General features: G+C 32.3%; 1 long non-coding RNA gene across 1 annotated transcript; it reads left to right on the top strand.

The window, feature by feature from the left end:
- The first annotated feature begins 4705 nt into the window (after window positions 1-4705).
- LOC127737693 (uncharacterized) lies at window positions 4706-14205 on the top strand. Its single transcript, XR_007999763.1, has 4 exons — window positions 4706-4773; window positions 9906-9987; window positions 11590-11658; window positions 13832-14205. It is a non-coding gene; the product is annotated as an uncharacterized LOC127737693 (long non-coding RNA).
- The last annotated feature ends 462 nt before the right edge of the window (window positions 14206-14667 follow it).

Here is a 14667-nt window from a genome sequence, read left to right on the forward strand (position 1 = left end):
CACAGAAAAAATAAGCTTAGCTAAGATAGACGAAAGATACAAAATAGATAATCAAACTCATAAGTCGAAAACAAACTGACTGGTTTTGCTCATTGTTGAAGGCTGTACGGTGACCTATATTTGTAAACTTCTATGTCATTTGGTCTCTTGTGGCGAGTTTTCTCATTGGCAATAATACCACACCTTCTTATTTTTATATGGACAATGCTTTGACAAAAAAAAATACCAAAAGACACACAACAGTATACAAAACACAACATAGATAAACTGTTTACACAGAGATATGTCTCGCCTTTTTGTACTTTTGATAATGCAAATGTTGAAATTAAAATAGCAATACTTTAACATGTAACTTATGCAAATATTCAAAGTCAATGAACCATGACTGAAGGTACAAGGCCAAATAATCTCCATGGAAATGAGATGTGCCAATGCTAATACAACTGCAAACCAAATACCATTGACTTTTCATAAGTCGTTCCCTTTAAACAAACCTAAACACAAACATTAACTTGTAATCTATGTAAAAGTTTCAAAGTCAGTGAACCATAATTAGGGGGTGGGGTTATATAATCTCCATGGAAACAAAACTTGCAAATGCCAATATATTTGCATACTGAATATCATTGACTTAACATTAGTGGTTCATCTTAAACTGACATAATCACAAACTAATACATGTAAACTAAGCAAAAAATTCAAAGTTAATAGACCATGACTGAGGGGTAAGGACCAAATATTCTCCATGGAAATGAGATGTGCTTATGCTTATACAACTGCATACCAATTATCATTGACCTACCACTAACAGTTCCCTTTAAACTGACCTAATCACAAACTAATACATGAAAACTAAGCAAAAGTTTCAAAGTCAATAGACCATGACTAAGGGGGCGGGGCCAAATAATCTCCATGGAAATGAGATATGCCAATCCTTATACAACTGCATACCAAATATCATTGACCTACCACTAGTGGTTCCCCATAAACTGACCTAATCACAAACTAATACATGTAAACTAAGCAAAGTTTCAAAGTCAATAGACCTTGACTGAGGGGGCGGGGCCAAATAATCTCCATGGTAATGAGATGTGCCAATGTTCTTCTTCTTCCATATACTGCCCACATTCAACTTTCTGAATATACTGGCAAATTTAATAAGTTAATAAAACTACATACCAAATACCGGGTATCATTGACCTACCACTAGTGGTTCACCATGAACTAGACCTAATCACAAACTAATACATTGTTGACGCCGCCGCAGCCAATGCCGGAAACAGCATACCTATGTCTCGCTTTTTGACTACGTCAAGGCGAGACAAAACTGAAGACTTAGCAACACAAATCCCACCAAAAACCAGGGATGATCTCAGGAGTTTCAGAAGGGTAACCAGATCCTGCTCTACATGCAAAACCTTTCACGTTACTCCTAGAAACAATATGTTAATAAGTTATACCATTGTAAACGATCTCATATTTTATCTTAAAATTCTATAAATACATCCAGATATATTATAACTGTTATGGTCTTCAGTTGTTTTATATGAAATACCTTGTATTCAGGGTACTCTACAGTGCAGGGTACTTTACAGTGCAGATCAAAGGAAAATATGTGGCAAAATTTTTAACAAACTTTTATAAACATACTCTTTCCAAATAATAAGCAGTATTCAAGACAAAAAAATAAAATAAAAATAAGAGTGAAAGGACCCAGGGCAAACAGTTAGGGATTTTCTGTTTTGAATTTTCCTCAGAGTTCTATATTTTTGTTATTTTACTTTTTTATAAGGGCGCACGGACCCAGGGCGAACAGGTCACTAATTTTAGGGCGAACGGAATTCGTGTGGTGGTGGTGCAATTGTGTATATAAGTGTATAAAGAAGAATTCTATATTAAATAGAAGTGCCATAAATTCAAAATTAAGGGATTCTTTTTACTAGTTTAACTGAAGTGGTTCATCTGATAAAGGTGGAATTTACAGAATATGTAACAGGTAACTGACACTAAGGCAATAATATATTAAAATGATCATTACTTGACAAGCAATTACCGCACGGTAGGTTGGTATGAGAGTCTCAGAGACATTCTGACACTGCAACTAAGACCAGATACACATTTTTATTTTATGCAGTCTCAGCACAGGAATCGGAAATTCTATCAATAAAATTCTGTAAATAATAAAGTCGACTATCAATAGAGCTTCTCTACTGTGGTCTCAGGTTTTAAAATTAGCGATCCTTTTTTCACTTGGTCTAAATCTTACCACGTAAATTCGTTTACTCTCTTATGAAATTGCAATTTAATGTAGGTTTTGTTTGTTTCAAAATAAACTGTTTTTCCTTATAAAATATTTCAATCTTGCAATCAGCATGATCAACCAAATCTTGCAATCAGCCATTCTTCGTGTTGACAGACGACGCGAGTACGAATAGCAATCTATCAGCAAAGTTCTAAATGCACATAAAATAGTCCGATGCGAGTTTTGAATACTTTTGAGAATGACAAGACATTTCATCGTTCCTTATAGAACAAAATATAAATCAATACACGTTTTTATTTCATTGATCTTGCTTGGGATGTTTCGACTTAAATGTTAAGGTAGCAATACACAGTTAGGAAAAAAACTTAAAATTGACACTCATGATTTTTAAACACCCTCTTTCCCTTCCTTTCTAACAAATGAGGCTTTATATTTGTTTTATGCATGTGTATATTTATAGAAAGAAAATCTTCCATAGATTTGATTTCTAATGGTTATAATGGTGAAATATAATCTCTTTTGGGTGTAACCATGGCAACAATATGCATTTCTTTGATACAAAATATTGCAAAAAAAGGGGGTGAACATGTCACAAAAGTCTCCAAAATTTGGTCCAAAGGAAAATTTCAATCAATTACAGTGATACCTTTCCTGAATCCATAGACATATATCTATCAAGAGGTCCAAAAAAAATCATAGGCATTTCTGCTCGTTTTTCCATAAAATTGAATTGAAAAGATCGAGCGCAAAATCTTTGTTGATAAACACTACAACAATTTATGGACCTATGGGCGGTACGGATAGGAAAATACGGACTGTCAAACAGAAAAATGGCCTATAAAACATGCTAAAAACAATCTAAATGTTCATATAAACCCACTAAGAAGGCTATATTATTCTTCAATTATCTAAAAATCAATTTTATTGTACAAAAACTTTCATTTTTAAAAAATTCACCATGGCCATAATGCGAAACTAAACTTCTAACTGTGTATTGCTACCTTAAGGATAAACATTTTTTTTTCCAATTCCATTTTAAATAGATTTCTGTGTTCTGCTAGCTTAAACAAGCAAATTGGCCTGCTAGTTTTGAAAATTGGTTCAGAAATAAATATTTTATGAAGGTTAGCAGTTGACACTGAAATGCAACAAAAAAGTGATTTGGTGAAACATGCCATGTCAAAGTGTAAATTCTCCTTTTTTAGTCAAATTTCTAAAACTATACCTTCTGTGCTTGTCTTTTCTTGTTTAAAAACTTAAATTAACCTTAACAGTAGACAAATTTTACAAGTTAAAGCTATTTTAAGGCTTTAGAATGTCAATTTTGTTGTGTATTAGCATACCAAAGCCTTGGTTAAAATTTAGCAAATACTGAATTAATTTATAACAGCGGGAATAAATTTAGACTTAATTCATGCTAAATTGTGACTTTATACTTGCTAAAATAATAAATTTGATTTAGTCGCATGAAAAAATATAAAGCGTTCCCTTCTGAGGTTTCTACATAATGTGCATTGTTTCTTTTCCAAGGGGTAGCCAATAAAGTATCAATTTATGACCGAACAAAGTCTTTGTGTCAAAATGTCTATATTGGTTGCTAAGGACAATAAACAACAAAACTAACATATATTGTCATACTAAAAGATGTTTCTCCCTCAGAATTGTATCTATAATCTAAAAATCAATAGATTTGTGGTATGATTTGTCTAAAAATAAGGAATTCTGTGCTTTGTCAAATGCCATAAGGTAGCAATACACAGTTAGGAAAAAAACTTAAAATTGACACTCATGATTTTTAAACACCCTCTTTCCCTTCCTTTCTAACAAATGAGGCTTTATATTTGTTTTATGCATGTGTATATTTATAGAAAGAAAATCTTCCATAGATTTGATTTCTAATGGTTATAATGGTGAAATATAATCTCTTTTGGGTGTAACCATGGCAACAATATGCATTTCTTTGATACAAAATATTGCAAAAAAAGGGGGTGAACATGTCACAAAAGTCTCCAAAATTTGGTCCAAAGGAAAATTTCAATCAATTACAGTGATACCTTTCCTGAATCCATAGACATATATCTATCAAGAGGTCCAAAAAAAATCATAGGCATTTCTGCTCGTTTTTCCATAAAATTGAATTGAAAAGATCGAGCGCAAAATCTTTGTTGATAAACACTACAACAATTTATGGACCTATGGGCGGTACGGATAGGAAAATACGGACTGTCAAACAGAAAAATGGCCTATAAAACATGCTAAAAACAATCTAAATGTTCATATAAACCCACTAAGAAGGCTATATTATTCTTCAATTATCTAAAAATCAATTTTATTGTACAAAAACTTTCATTTTTAAAAAATTCACCATGGCCATAATGCGAAACTAAACTTCTAACTGTGTATTGCTACCTAATGTAGTAATCTTCCTTCACCTTTCCGTACGAAAGGAGAGCTACGTAAAGACGCAATGAACTAGAAACAGATGAAGAAGGAATTTCATGTGTTATTTGGTAACGTAACATGCATACAACTTAAATTTTCTCCGTTAAAAGTCACTTGCTATTATTGCTTTTTCAACACTGTCTTTCAGGAAACTCGCATTAAAATAGCGAAATAACGAGGTATAGAAAAAAGGGGGAAGTATCTGTCAACAGATTCCGAGTACGTTCGCCCAGGAACATATATATTGAGATATACTGTTCCCAGGTTCGCCCTATAGTATTACTGTTCGCCCTGATAATGTGATATTTATTTTATTTTGCTATCATGTTGTGAACGTAAATTAATTAAATTAAATATGTGGAAGTTTGTTGAAAATTTCGCCGAATATTTATGTGGTTTTGCTGCTACCAGATAATTATTTTTCATTGATTTGTCACAATACACCTAGAGTGGGGCGCACATATTCGCCGGGGACACAATTTCGCCGTTTTATGATTTTCAGGTGTAGAAACTTCAAAGGATTGCTGAAATGGAAGAAACATGCCGGTAAATTATATTTCTATAATATCCTCGTGTATTGTATTTTCGACCTACTAACATATTTCTCCGAATTTCCCTTTTATAAATTATATGTTTGAACATAGACATGACTAATATTTTGAGAGTCACTAGTAAACTTGGGCATAAAATTATTGTATCTGAAATATATTTCGATCTTAAATTATTTTTTTATTTGAGTTCATTAGATCGATGGCACGTTTGTTGACAAAAACTAGCGTTTTGTGTTTTCGACCTCTCTAAGAAACTGGTCCAAAGTCGGAAATGACATGTCGTACAAATCCGGAATTGGTTAAAATTTGATGCCAATGTCTATATCAAATTATTTAAATTGTTAAGAGGCGATCAAACTTATGACTCAATGAATTAAATGGTTACATATACAACTTTAAGATAAAAAATATTATTTTGATATCTTCATTTGACTAGTTGTACACATTTCACTTAAGGCACTTTGGAAGCAACAGAGACATATATATATGTCTCTGGAAGCAAGTTTGATCTTGTATACAGTCATTTTTTTTTCAATACTTTAGTGAAGGCATTGTGGAGTGAGTATTGTCTGTAATTTCCACTGACAGACTGTTGTTTCTGTTAATTAAAATTAATCTATATTTTATTTTTTTAGTAAAAAGCTGTAAGGATCATGCAGATTTCCGTATTAAAAATAACTTTAAGTATTACAACTAACCACCTGAAGACGGTCGAAAACACAATACGAGACGATAAATATGATTATTTTTTAAACTAAGAAAAAATTTCGGCACTTACCGCAAAGGACCGAAAAACGAACAATGATTTTCGGCCAATTTCCTGAATGAAAAAAAAGATTTCAAAGAAGTATTTCTTAGTAATTCTTTGACTGATTGCCCTAAATTTTAGTTCTTTACACCTTTGAAATGTCTGCTATTCATCTATAATGAAATTGATTTGATAAATATTGTTTAAAGCTGCAGTTATTTGGTTTTAAATAGATGTGTAAATACGGCGAATATGTGTCCCCCTATGACAAAACATCAGGAAATTTCAAACAGCCTTTAATCTAACTTTTCAGATGATTTTTTTCAGAGAAACACGTTTTCAAGCTAAGAATATTTTGCTTTTGATGTTATCTTCATATAGAAATATCAGTATACTTCAAAAACTTAATGGTCTGAACATAAACTGCAGAAAACATGGAAAATTATGGCGAAAATGAGCACCCCACTCTAATCGCTATTTATTCCATTCCGGATAAGTTCTAAAATTACACAACTTTTTCATCCAGTTGAAGCTATCTTGGGCCCTGTTTAAACAATGCACCATGCATGATACGTTTTAATGAGATCTGTTTAAAACATCGTAAATACTTCAAACAAAATATTTTTTGACTATAATTTGAGTTTTGAAAAAGTGGATCATAATCTATCAAAATTTCGTATTGATCGCTTTCTAAATTTTTCCCTCCCTCAGCTCGTTACTGATGACCTTTGTTGTTTACCTGTTCAAGGCCTGTTGACCCAAACAGGAATTTGTCTAAATGACTGTTTTTCCGGATTGGACTAAATAGCGATAAGGTGTATTGTGTAAAGGGACACTTCCTATATATAAGGTGATAGGACGTGCCGCTGGAATAGGCCATATTCTCTAGCTTGAAAATATGTGAATACGTGGTGAAAATTATCAGAAATATATATTATGAGGTCAACAAATAAAAAAAAATAAATGAAGATGTGGTATGATTGCCAATGAGACAACAGTTAACAACTGTAGGTCACCGTACGGCCTTCACAAATAAGTAAAACCCATACAGCAAGTTCCCATTACTTGTTATAAATTTGTATGAAAAGCCCTGTAATTTTTTCACAGCCAAATGTTTTGCCGTAAGTAAATATTACATAAGGAATCTGAAGGTGTTATTCCACTTTTCCAACACACTACAAGAAATTCAACCAATATGGGAAAAGGTTACATTTTTACCTAATCAATATATGAAAAGGTATACATTTTCAAAATCTAAATTAATTATATGAAAAGGGTGGGGTAACAGAACCCCAGCTACACCCCTATCATATTAAGTATTGATGAACTCGCCCCATCCCCCCAAAAAAAATCAAATGGTCGTCCCCTAAATGAACATAATGTCACATCATTGGTTGAATTTCCATTATTTAGGAAATATATAACCAATCAAGAGGTCTTGGTGTACGCTTTTGAGAATATTACCAAAAATGCATTAGATTCTGAAACAGGGAATTGGGAGTATTACATTGTATGTTGTGATCCCAGCTGATATCAGAAACATATTACATGAATATTATTTTGGCAAGTGAGGTCTTTTTAAAAAAAGTTGAAAAATTTTACAAAACATAAAATAAAAAAAAATAAAATGCAATTTTGTATCAATATGTAGCTATATAGTGATGATTTATATTTTGATTGAATTGAAAGATGCAAAATTGGAATAAAAATGTTTTTATAAGTATTATGATATACCATACTCTTTAAAAGTCAATTTCAAGAAGGATTTGACAACTTGTAGATTTTTCTTACAAGTGAAATAAATACACGGGAAACTAAACCTACATGAGTTTATCTACATGTACCTTTTTATTGGTGTACACACCACAATTTTTTTATGAGATCCCTCAAACACATCGATACCACCAGATTTTTGACGATATATGTTTGAAGGTAAATCCAGAAAATCCCTTCTGACATTTTAAATTAATTGAGTGTTATTTTACATTTTGCATTAAATTTGCCTTCAATCAAGTACATGGCACAACCATTTAGGAAACTGTTGGAAAACAGCACAGCAAAAAAAATAAAATTATAAAGCCTTACAGTAGCAGATTAACAAGACTGCATTGTATTGAAGGGATTTTAGATGACTCAAATACTGCAATCTACCCCTGTCTATCAGTGTGTCCTGTTCGTCTGTCCCATGAAATTTTGGAAGTATAAATAGTCAGTGGCCTTTGGCTGTTTTTTGCTCTTTGGTCGTGTTGTTGTCTCTTTGACAACTTCCCCATGTCCATTCTCAATTCTCAATTCTATTTGTCTGTTTGTTCCAAAAACATCAAAAGAAAACTTGGAAACTTCACAGAAAGCTTGCATGCTTGTAAGGATTATTTGTCATCATATTCTGTTGACCATACTTATTAACAGTCAGTATAAATAAATAAAATATTGTTTAAATTAAACTTGGGCCAAAAATACTATTGTTTCCTGCCTCCATATCTACCCTTACACATGATGTTGTGGATATTTTGGTGAGACCGGGTTCTTTTCACCTGACCTAGACCTCCTTTCATGGATACATTTTGTAAGTGATCAAAGTTAAAATTACTTGATTTTTAGGTCCGTTTCTCAAATACCGTAAGCAAAAGTTCAACTATGAATAGTGTATGGAATGATTGTAAAGTGTACATGTTAGTCGGGCAGGTTTCATCTGACCTTAACCTCATTTCGATGGTTCATTGTTCAATGTTAAGTTTTTCTGTTTTGGTCAGTTTTTATGCCCCACTTAGGGGCATTATGTTTTTCGGTCTGTGCGTCTGTTTGTCCGTCCGTTTGTCCGTCTGTCCCGCTTCAGGTTAAAGTTTTTGGTCAACTCGAGGTAGTTTTTGATGAAGTTGAAGTCCAATCAACTTGAAACTTAGTACACATGTTCCCTATGATATGATCTTTCTAATTTTAATGCCAAATTAGAGTTTTTACCCCAATTTCACGGTCCACTGAACATATGAAATGATAGTGCGTGTGGGGCATCCGTGTATTATGGACACATTCTTGTTCAATAAGCAATAGGCCAATTTTATTTGGTATATGGGATGATTATAAGGTGTACATGTCTGTCTGGCAGGTATCATCTGTGGCTCTGCCTTTGACCTCATTTCCATTGTTCATTGGCCAGTATTAAGTTTCTGTAGTTTGGTCCTTTTCTCAGATTCTATAAGTAATAAGTTAACTATATTTGGTGTATGGAATGATTGTAAGATGTACATATCTTTCTGGCAGGGTTCATCTAACCTTCACCTCATTATCATGTTATGATTGCCAATGAAACAACTATCCACCAAAGTTCAAATGAAGAGGATGTAAGCAATTATCATGATTATAGGCAACCGTACGGCCTTCGTCAATGAGAAAAATCCAAACTGTATAGTCCGCGGTGAACGGTCCAGACATGAAAAATATGAAACAATTCAATTGAGCAAACTAACGGCCTAATTTGTAACAAAACAATCAAGTACTAAAATCAAATCTGACAGACTTGAACCAACGACAACCACTGAACTACATGTTCATGACTTAGGACAGGCACATAAAGAATGTGGCAGGGTCTGAACTTGACCTTATTGTCGTAAATAATTGATAATGTTAAGTTTATGTGATACTTGTAGTAAAAACTTTATCTTTAAGGCTTTCAATATTAAGTCAATCATGGTCAGTAGAGCAGACAAGACATGAACGTGTGCACTCAGACTCTCAAATAGTCTATGTAAAATATAAAAACATCATTTTACCTTCTCTTTTTTTACTGCCAGATAAAGCTTTTTTACTGCCAGATAAAGCAGGAATTAAGTATATTAATTGTCCATAGGAAACACTGTACCTGGAATGAAATTCACACTCTTCAAACAATTTTTCCTTGTAGATGTTGCAGAAAATACAAATGATGCCAAAGAAGAAAAGAGAAAAGGAACTTGGACTGTACCATTTTCTTTGCAGCTCCTAAGGTGAAGTATTGTGCAATAAAACATTTATATAAATGTTTATATAAAAATAAGAAGATGTGGTATGATTGTAAATGAAAAAACTCCCTCAACCAAAGACCAAAATTAACAACTATAGGTAACCGTACTGCCTTCAACAATGAGCTATATAAGGCCTTGAAATGACCAATGTGAAACAATTCTAATGAGAAACTTACAGCCTGATAAATCTACAAAACATTAAACGAAAAACTAATATGATATACAGCAACAAACCACTGAATTACAAGCTCCTGATTAGGGACAGGCACATGGAGTATGTAAAAACATTAAAAATGTTTGCTGGCACCAAACCCTCCTCCTAACTAGGACAGTGGTGTAACAGTACAACTTACAAACTATAAAAATCATTTGAAAAGGGCTGAATTCTTTAGACCAATACAAAGCACAGAAAAAAATCCTAACAAAAACACACAAAGTACAGATCAGAGAGTACTAACAGTTACCGAAAGCAAGTTCAATTGGTCAATATTTTATCCATGTCCTAACACAATCTGCTGAATTTCTCTTAATAGTTAACCTAGACCTACAAATGTATGGTTATAGCCATCACTTGATGTCATCTGTTGTTGGAAATTAAACAAATAATGACTTCTCTGAAACCAACAGATCAATTTCAACCAAATTTGTGCTGAATGATCCTTAGTGTCTTGTACAAGTTTGTGTTCTTTAATTTGAACAATGAGCACAGAAAAATGGCTAACATAATGACAGGAAACAAAGTTAAAATGCAAGTAATTGTCAAATATATTGAAAACCACAATTGATTAGGAAAAACTTGTATGTCATTTCCATGCAATAATTTGAGAACTGTTCAACCAATGTTTTTTTTTTAATTCTTGTATGTTCTGACTGATACCAAAGGTCAAGTTCTATAAAGAAGATTTTCACTTTTGTCGTTCTAGAGTTATTTCCTTTCCTTGCTTTTACAATGACACTAATAAATGTAATAAAACCTTGTTTGATGTCATTTTTACAGCCTACTGTTTTTAATAGCTCACCTTGACCAAAGGGTCAAGTGAGCTTTTCTCATCACTTGGCGTCCGTTGTTGTAACTTTTACAAAAATCTTCTCCTGTGAAACTACTAAACCAAATGTAACCAAACTTGGCCACAATCATCATTGAGGTATCTAGTTTAAAAAATGTGTCTGATGACCCCACCTGCCAACCAAGATGGCAGACATTGCTAAAAATAGAACATAGGGCCGTTAAATGCAAGTTTTGTCTATTATTTTGAAAACTGTTATGTAAAGAGAAAATCTGACTATGACGTCAATATTCAAGATGTTGAGCTCTAACATTTGTTCATTGACGTCAAAACTGTCAGGCGACTTCTTGTAGGAGTTATTGCCCTTAAATGACAAATTTTACCATTTATTTTCATTTTTGCCTTTTATCTTGAGAGCTATAATAGATGGAGAGAAACTTCTAAGTTGCAAAAATGATCAACAAGACCAGATCTACAAATAAATATGCATGATCGAAATTGTCAGGCAACTCCTAATTATTTAAATTAGCCACAGAGTTTTTTGTATGGTCTAGTTTTAATTGTACTTTTATTGTAGATCTAGGAGGTGAATTTCCTTCTGTTGAGGAGTCGGAAATTTAGACTGTCCTGAAGATATTAAATGAAGGTAAACATAACTTTAAAGTAATGTTTATATTGGTAATACCTCAAGTATGCATCAAGGATGTATATGGTTAGATGGTAATTACTGTATGTGAAACAATAAAATGTGTTCAAAGTGGGCAGTACATGTAACATACCATCAAAATTAGCATAGCCAAAAATGCAATCGCTTCTTAAGTTTAAGTTACATAGATCAAAGGCCCATGTGATCAGCATCATTTGTTGTTGATGGGTTTTATAGTATGTTGTCATAAACTTTAAAAAAAAATCTTAAATCATTTATACCGTTCCCAAGTTATGGTACTTGATTGTTAGAAAATAATTGTAATTTTTGTTTTCTATAAACAAATTCCTAAAGCAGAGATGCAGATAAATTTTTTTCCCTGTCAGACATAGGGGCCTGCAAGGTAGACAGTTTTGACAGACCTATCAACTGTTTGCCAGACCTACATTTTTTACCATTTTTTCTTCTTTTTTTTATCAGCTTTTTATACAGTTAAAACAAACAAGATAGGATGTCTTCATAGTGACTGCTGCTTCAGTGGATATCTTCATACTTGCCCAAGTTTTTAGGAGATTATAAACATTAATTTTTCTAACATGTATGATGTATATACTACATAATACATTACAACTAATTTAAATCATTCTTCAAAAACATATTTTGAAATTATTAAAGTAGCTATTTTGTTTGTTCATTCTGCTCAAATTCAAAGTTGGATTCATAACATTCTCAGTTGCAACGTAGGTTAACCAAGGACGACCCTCCTTCCATTTGGGGTTGAACTACAGCTTGGGTCGTTTTCCTTTTCATTAGCTACCAGCTTCACTTTTGTGTTTTTGCTTGCATTACTATTTTTATCAATTAAAACAAGATTAGATTGTTTTTTACCAGGTTTAGACCCCTCCTTAAATTTAATTGGCCATTCAGCCATGCTATAAGAAACATATTAAATATTTTTACCGGAGAATAAATTTAAAAAATTCAGATATGAACTGGTTCCCCAGATTAAGTGAAAGAGACGGGAAGTATTTGTGTAAAAAAGCATTGATAAATGCAAATAATTAATGTTTTCAAATCAAAAAATTATCAATATATAGTACAGATATGTTTAAGGATGTACTTAGGTGAAGTTTAGTAATTTGTGTCAGATGTTCGGACTCCTTCGTTTTTTTCCTACGATACAGGGTAAAATATTTTGCCCCATAACACCCTCTTTTTTTTTAAATAAGACTACAATAGCTCATAAAAGGTCATTTATCAAAATTAAACCAGATTATAGATTTCTTTTCTTTCGATTTGAGACCCAAATAATACCAATGGCAATGCTAATATAAGGTAAAAGTCCGAGTCAGCCTTTTCCCGCCAATTTTTAAATCTCAAATATGTCGAAAAGGAGCTCCATAACTTATCAATATTTTTAGCTTATTTTGTTCCTTAACTAATGCTATTTCGACTTCAGATATCAATTTTAAATTCTAGATTTTTTTAATTTCACCTCAGTACATCCTTAAATGCATCCCTTTAAAATTATTTGCCTGTTATTATAATATATTAATATTAAATCTAATAATTTTCAGATCCAATAATTTTCAATAAATCAAGGTTTTCTTAAATAAAAAACCAAGCCAAATGTTTTGAAAGTGGTGTTCAAAACTAAACAAACAATCAATCAATCCATACTGCAGCCATTTACCGATTTGATGACACATTTTTTACAATTTTCAGAAACTACAAGGCTAATTTGAACCAATTTTTGCATGTCTGAATTAATTCTTTTGCTCAATTAACCATGACTGATTTTCAAAATGATCATCATGTAAAAATAAAGAGATGTGATAAGATTGCCAATGATAACTATCTGTATGAACAATGTTAGTTCACTGGTTTGCTTTCAACAATAAGCACAAAGGAATACCATATATATTGTAGTAAGCTATTAATAAAGGCCCCCTCCTTATAAAATGTTAAACAATTAAAAAGTGAAAAACAGCGTCCTGATTTTTGCTCAAATAAACGTTTGCCTATGGAGATATCCTAAGTTAATCCCATATAGGAGTCAATAAAATCTATAGCTGATATAAAAAGTCCCTAAACTTTGTTTTAATTTGTATTGATGTTAATCATATAAAAGTTTGTACATTATTGAAGTTACTGTTAATTTTGTGTATTTCAGATTATTATTGAAAAAAAGAGCACCTTGAAGTACTAGAAGAATTTGAAAACAAACTAACTTGGTGAAATAGTCCTACTGGATATGACAGAACACCAAGAAAAATGGTGAAAAATTACACAACTTATCACAAGAAGATAAAAGCTTTTTGCAATTTTCGGTGGTTCTGAGATCAGTTACAGTCAAAGGAAAAAAAATACTGAACATGTATTAACGATTCATCGATCTTATGATGTATCTTGATTGATATCTTAAAACATATTGACTGTAAACTAGTTACAAATTCACCAATTATATCTGTTGTTCACAAAATTTGTTATTGTTGTTAGTTGGAAATATCTGTTGAATGTTTTGAAATTAAAATGTGTAAATTTAAATGATGTTCATTGAAGTCTTTAAATGATACAAAAGGAAGGATACATGGAATAATTGCCATTGAGACAACTACTTTTCCTGCATAGGAGGGCAGTGATGTAAACAACTACAGTTCACCTTAAGCCTTCAACAATGTGCAAAATCCATAAGTTAAAGACAGTTATAAAAGGTCCCAAGATAATGGTACTTATACTTATACATCCTTGGCATTCAAATTTTTGGTTTGAGTGTTTCTGATGAAGGTAAATTAAAAAAATGCACAGCAAAACTTAATTTATAAAATGTTTTTTTTTCAATTTCAAAAGAGAATACTAATGGCCAAATTTAAGCAAATACCAAAAAAGAAAATCGATTATGGCAGACAGCAACCAAACACAACCACTGGACTTTATGATCCTGTTTTGGAGTGCTCAAACTGCACCATAACCTGGGACTCATAAACATCTTATATAATACTGAAAGAC

Source organism: Mytilus californianus, unplaced genomic scaffold, assembly GCF_021869535.1.
Source record: "Mytilus californianus isolate M0D057914Y unplaced genomic scaffold, xbMytCali1.0.p SCAF_4, whole genome shotgun sequence".
In the NCBI taxonomy this organism is placed as follows: domain Eukaryota; kingdom Metazoa; phylum Mollusca; class Bivalvia; order Mytilida; family Mytilidae; genus Mytilus; species Mytilus californianus.